The following is a 7324-nucleotide window of genomic DNA, read 5'->3' on the forward strand; positions in this document are numbered from 1 at the left end:
AATAAACGGGACTAAAATTAATGATTTATGAATGATCAATCACTTGTCTACTTTTCATCTATCTTTGTACACAACTGACAACCCTGTAAGAAAATAATCAATAAAATTTGTATGTATTATATATTCGTTCTTTTTTATATATATATTTTAAGATTATCAAACTTAATATGATGAACTCTCGATCTGCAGGGGAGCACACATGATTATCTTGATTATAAAACATTAACACAAAATAAACATCGAAATTAATGATCTCACAGTTTTATGCATACTTTTATTCTTCATATTTAAAGTAAATATAAGAATATCTGTAGAAAGAAATTTACCATTAACATTGGCAAAAACATGAGAACGATATATGCGATGAAGCAGTGAAATAGATTTAATATTTCGACAAAAAATTGAATTAAATAAAAATTATACTTAAATAAACTTTTAAAAAACTCAATAAAAATCAGAGAAAAATAATACGACAGTAAAATTAGTGTCAGTATGAAATTAATTTCTTGAATTTGAAGATGGTATAAAAATATTTTTATGCGGTCGTTTGTTCAGAAGGTATGGCTCAAAACTTAAAATCTTTCAAACTCATTTCCTCCCCCTTTAAAATCTATGGAAACTTTTTATTAAGTAGAATTTAATTCCTTTGAGAACCAAGGAACGCGTGAGCAAAATTTCATTCGAATATCTATCGAAAGTGTGAAATCATATAAAGTGCAAACAAGCAAACGGAGTTTATTTTTATATACGGGGTGTCCATAATTAAAAGACCTGATTTCAAATTAGCCTACAGATGAAACTAGACATCCGAAACTTGTGAAGTTGTGTGGAAGATTGCATGAAGGGATGAAACCTTGTTTCAGAAGGAAAAAATTACATTTATCGCCACCAAATAACGTTGTATCTAGAGCATTAGCATGAAACATGCTAAAGTGTTTTGACATTACGTTGTAATTATTATAAGACTTTGAACTATTTACGGCGATCTTGTTTTCCACATGTTTGTTATCTCCCCGATCCTTAATCCTTGCGATGTTTGATTATGTAAACATCAGAAACGTTTGGTAAATACTGACAATCCAAGAGCATTACATGACTTTAAAAACCACATTTCACACTATATACTGACCATTTTCATACACACATTTCAGGCAGTTATAAAACACATCAGCTTACGATTTTACATGATATTTGAAAATGATGGACATCATGTGGATCATGTGCTGTGACTTCCGTATGTTTGTTGCAATGGGTTTTGTTTTAGTAAAAGTTTTTAAAACAATACAAATATTTAAAAACAGTAATAAACGAGAGACTGTTTAGAAATTTTACAAAGCATAAAAGTTCTAAAATGGTAAAAATTATACAAATATTTCCAATTCTTTCATATTATATATGTGCGGAAAATTCTTATAAATAATCAACATTTGTTTAAAAGTGTCATTTCTTAACATAATGCTCTCTGGTGGCAACATGGGTAAATTAACCTTCGTTCTCTTGAAACAAATTCCCATCCCTTCATGCAGCCACACGTTCAAGAATTTCGAATGATTTGTTTCGGCTTTAGGCTAATTTGAAATAAAATCTTTTAATAAAGGACTCCTCATATATATATATATAGATAATCTCATTCTTGAAGTTTCTCAGGTAAATTATAAAATGTAATCTCTTTATTCCTTAAAAAGTTGACATAACTATCCCAAAAATATAAACATTGAATAAAAATTTAATTTTTAACGAAATGGCATCAATGAAATGGAAATTTAATATAATTCTTTCAAAAGTAGGTACGCAGTCAATTTATAAATATAGAAATGACCTATAGTTACCTTTGGCAAAGATATAATGGACAAAATGACCTTCAAGTGTAGCATACAATAACGAAAATCAACTACATAAATAAATAAGATAATTTTTCAAATCACAATTTTATTTATGTGTTAAGACTATGTATTTTTATTTTTATTATTTTATTATTCTTAAAATTTAATTTATTATTCATTATTGCATATGTTATGAAATCCTAAAATAAATTTTTCTCAGTTTCATGATCAGGTATCGCCTCACTGCGAATCAGAATTTAAATTTCTCGATGAAATGAGAATTAAGTACTGAAAATATTAAAATAACATAAGAGTGTATAATATTTCAACAGTTTAGGAAATCAAACAAGTTCCATCTTTACAAGCATGAAGTTAATTAAATAAAAGCGTTAAGTAATTAATTATTATAATAATAGTTAATAGGCATTTCCATGATAATGTAGAATTAATAACAATTACTATATTTCTAGATCACATGACAACAAATGACACCCAGGCAGATAGGTAAATACAGCTAAAATTTTTCTAAATATGCTTGGTTGTTCATATTTAACTTTATCAACTATAGAAGGCGCTCTTTTCAAACGAATGGTGTAAAAGTTGATGAGCAAGTAGTTTGGAAATTCACTCGCCATCCATGAAATGAAAAATAATTCAAAAATTCAAGAATAAATAAAAATTTAAAAGTAGGAACACGATTTCGAAAATAGACATACCCTTTCAAGAAACCACATAACAAGAAATCATGTGGAGTTAAATCAAATTACTAGACAGACCAAAGTGTTATGAAATAATGGCAATAATCTTCATATGTGGAAATTTGTTATAATAAATATTGAACAGCCCCTGTTAAATAGAATGATTCATTATTTAACGAAAACAATTTTTATTTTACTATAACAATAAAAATTATTATTGAAAATTATATGAAAAGTATTTTTTTTTTTAATTGATAGTATTCAGGAAAAATATCTCCGGCAATTCAATTATTATTTTTTATATTCTAAAATGATATAAAAATTATTTTGTGCAATAGTAATTTCAAAATTTAATTGCGGAAAAACGCTGAATAATTAACTGATTTGCTTATGTAACTAATTACTTTTTAATTTAAAAATCACTTCCAGAGGCATATTTTTAACTTCCAACGTACATTTGTGCCAAAATTGGTAGCTCTAGGTCAAGCGGTCTGGCTTGTAACTCGCATTCTTTTACATTATTAATAAAAGTAGCGATTTCACATTGTTTGTTTTCAGTGAATCATATTGCTATCACCTATACTTACCATTTCTGTAATCTGGTATTCTGCTATAATGGCACATTTTACTTCTTATCTTTTTTTCTCTCTCTTTTTATGACGATGAGTACTCACGTTTATTTATAAAGGATACCCTGAAGTAGATAATAAACATTCCTTTTAATTGTATTTTATCTACTGTCACGGAAGTTAAATATATTTAATCTTTTACAATACCTTAATCATGACATTCCTGATAAGCAATCTGGTAATATATTACGTTCATTTCTAGAAATTTTCGTGAAACTGTTTAAAAATATATAATAGTCTATTACATTGAAAAAAATTTATTTCTAAAAGTAATATTTTTCATGAAACTAATTTAATATACCTCATTCATTTTAACATTTTACGGCATAAACATTTAAATTCCTTGCTTTTCCTTTATTATTCCTTCATTCGCCTACTATGGCATGCGGAATAAAGTGCTGAAATTAACGCATATAAAAACTGCAGATATTTCATATCCAATAAAGCATTATTTATGCTTCTTTCCAAGAAATAATGCAAAATAAAGTGTAAATGTAACGTGACGTGTAATCAACATTTTATGAAATAACAATTGATAAGGAATTTTTATAATAACCGGAAACGTTTAATCGAAATTTTAATAAACAACTTTAATTACTATTAATGCTACAAAAATTAATTCATTTTAAAATGATAATTTTAAGTTTTTTAAGAGAATACTAGGTTATAATTACAAAAAAATTCAAAACAATAATTATATTTTAATTTTAAATATTTACCTTAAAAATGAGAAGAATACCTTTTTCTGCATACTAGTCAATTTAGGTGCCCAGTTTAAAGGTTCATCTGGATTAATAATTGTTAAAAATTTCAATTAAATATGTTCTGCAACTTGATCTTAATGTATTCCTCAGCAAAATACTATTAAAATTCAAGTTTTTATAGACATATGACTCATAATTTTAGAAGCCTTACATTGTTCTGTTAATTCTACTGTGTATGAATTTACCTAAATTCCTGCCTATATCTTTATAGATCCAATTATATCGAAGGAAAGAGCAGCGGTCTTTAAAAATAGAACACTATAACAAAATTTTCACCATTGCTTGATTCTGAAGTTGAACCTTAATTTTAAACACAACGAAATTTTGGGAATTTTATTAAAAGCATGCCTTATATTGAAGTTTATTCAACATTAAAAAAATTAGTCGAATCTTCTATTTTGGTCATCAATAATGGAAAATAAGTCAGGAAGAAATATTAATAACAATAATGAAAACGATTTGAGATTCCCTTCAGCGATAAAATATATTGTTGTAAAATAAGCTTTAATTTTTTTTTAATTATTTAAAAGTAAAAAAATTAAGAACCAAAATAAATTGGTAACATTGAAAATTTAGGTTTTTTAATTTTAATACGTCACAAAAAAAAACACACATTTTTTGTGTTGTGATATTTTCGAAATTAATTATGAAAAATATCAATATGTTACTCAATTTTTAATTAATGAAAATTATAATTAAAATCCGAGATGCACATTCCTATCCTCTAAAGTACATAAGTTTCAAGGTTGGTAACTCTAGGTCAAATGTTCTGAGCTGTTACATAGGCACACGTTATTAATAAGTAATTGCTGTACATTTCTTATTTTATACCATTTATGTGCATGCAGGTAATTAATTTTTAAAAAAATCTTTAATCGTCATCTGATGAGCTAATTGTTTGTGAGTGTGCAGTAAAACATTAAAAAAACAATTAATTAAACTTTTTTTCACTGGCTTTTCGGCAAAATACAAAATAAGCTCGAAGTTTTCCAATGGAGACCACTGTGTTCTTTAAAGAAATAACTTGGCATTCTTCATCATTGCTTAAATTAGCACTAGACAATAATTTGTCTTCCATAGTTTCATCAAATGTAGGTAAGGTTCTTTTTCTTATTAGAAGTGAAGTAATACTGTCTGAAGATGAAAATTTACGAATTTTAGAGAAGAGACAAAGAAGTATAACTTAAGCTTCGCATCAAACAAATAAAATATTTCATTGTTTCAGTGGTTATGATAAAACTACATATAAATGAGGAGTGTATACATTTATTATTCCTGATATTTATAAAATTATTAAGAAAGTAAACTTCTAACACTAAACTCCCCAAATTGTAAAATTTTACAATCAGAAGACTGACCGAAATTTAAAAACTCAACTTTCATCATTTATCCATCAGCCAAATTTAATTTCCCTTTCATTTGTAATTTGTATGAAAGAGAATAAAATGTGATTATTTAGGTAAAAATTTCAACTATATTCATCGTTCATTTTGTAATCAATTTGCAATCAAAAACATTTATTATGCTGATTTTGCTTAAAAGAATAATTGCTTTTAGATAAGAAGCTCAATGAAAATGTCTTATTAAACACCTGCTAGATAGACGACGCACATATTCTACAAAAAAATTGAACAAAACAAAAGTACTGAGCATTGAATCATTGCCCGCTTTATCTATTTATATACTCTTAAATAAAGTAATAAAATAAAACATATAATTCACTATAAAAGTCAGATTCCATCCATTTACTCTGAAAATTTTTACAAGTGCTTCTCAAACTTATTTTGGATAGAAGCTTATTTTGAGAACATTTATTTTTGATTGATAAAGAAAGAGTTATATATAAACTAATATTGTTTATAACTTTAATTAAATATTTTTTTTTGGAAAAAATCCTGTTCATATCTTTAATTTTTTTTAAAGAAATTAAATTATAATTCATGTATTAAGAAAAAAATGCATTTATTTTTCCATACAAAACTGAGTATTCTAATAATTCACACCATCTTAAAATTGTTAGTTTAATTTAAACAGTTTTGAATATTTACAAAAACGTATTTATATTTTTAATTTTTTTTTTCGACAAATGAAATTATAATCCAAAAATTAGGAATATAAATATTTATTTCTGCATAAAAAATGAAAAACATAGGAATTGAAACTATTTGTAAATTGTTAAACTAATTTGAAATAATTTTGTAAGAAAAAAAAAGTTTAAGCAACAAACACTAGTGCAGGACCGAACTCGGATCCCGCAAACGCTAGACCAGTGATTTAGCAAATATGCAGTTCGGACGCTCGGCATCTGTGACACATTAATAATGTATACGCTATGCTGAAAGTTTGTGTGCCATTTTCTTGGAATTGGTTGATTATTGCACTTTAATATTTTAATGAATGAACATCCTAAAGGCCTACTACTATTATACTAAATCTAATTTCGAACTCAATTTTCTGACCCTTGAACTCCCCTTGCAAGTCCAAAAGTGCCTCTTAATACTTATCTATCTGTGTGAATTCGACGAGAGAGGGGGGAGGGGGAAATCCTATTCTAAAAATATTCTACAGTTTCAGGTGGCATTATAAGGTCGATTTTTTTTAAGCGGTGGAAATTAAATTTGGAAAAGAAAGTAAAAAAATCTTATATTTGACTACTAGTTTCATATAAAATTAATGTATACATTTATAAATGTATAAAATTTTATTAACAAGAAAATGATTTAGATCTTTAAGAATTGCCTTAAATGTTAATTCCCTCAAATTAAAAATAGTTTGATCGAGAGCAATTAAAAACTAATCTTAATTTTATTATTATTGCTTTTTATATATTTATTTATTTATTAAATGATCACCTTGCTAACAGATTAAATTTCTAGCAGTCATAAGAGTAAAATTAAAATAAAATTTAATCTTTCTTTAACATTTTTCAAACCTGTTTTCGCAGATTACGTTTTCTTCTCGATGCCATTTAATTGAATAATTTTTTAATTAATTGTATATAATATTCAAATTTAAGAAAGAAAATTATTATTCTAAATTTTTAAAATCTGAATTATTGTAATTTTAGCTTCTTGAATTAAAAAAATCTTACCTTTTTATTTAAATTTTCGAAATTAAAAAAATGTGAAATTTTTTTAATTCATCCTTAGAGATCAAGCGGCTAAAAATCATAACATTTATTTTTACACTGAAAATATTATTCAAATATTGAACTGAGAAATAGGAGAAAAAAATAAATAAAAGTGAAATTGTCTGAATTGTGTATTCGAAATAATTCCCTTCCGAAACAACTAGCTAAGAAGAAAAACACCCACGCAGTCGCCTAAATCAATTTTACAGCTGACCTTGTGGTTGCGGTAAGTCCAAGTTATTTCCGAAGAATTTTTTCACCAACTATTCATAAAACTTTT

This window comes from Argiope bruennichi, chromosome 1 (assembly GCF_947563725.1).
Source record: "Argiope bruennichi chromosome 1, qqArgBrue1.1, whole genome shotgun sequence".
In the NCBI taxonomy this organism is placed as follows: domain Eukaryota; kingdom Metazoa; phylum Arthropoda; class Arachnida; order Araneae; family Araneidae; genus Argiope; species Argiope bruennichi.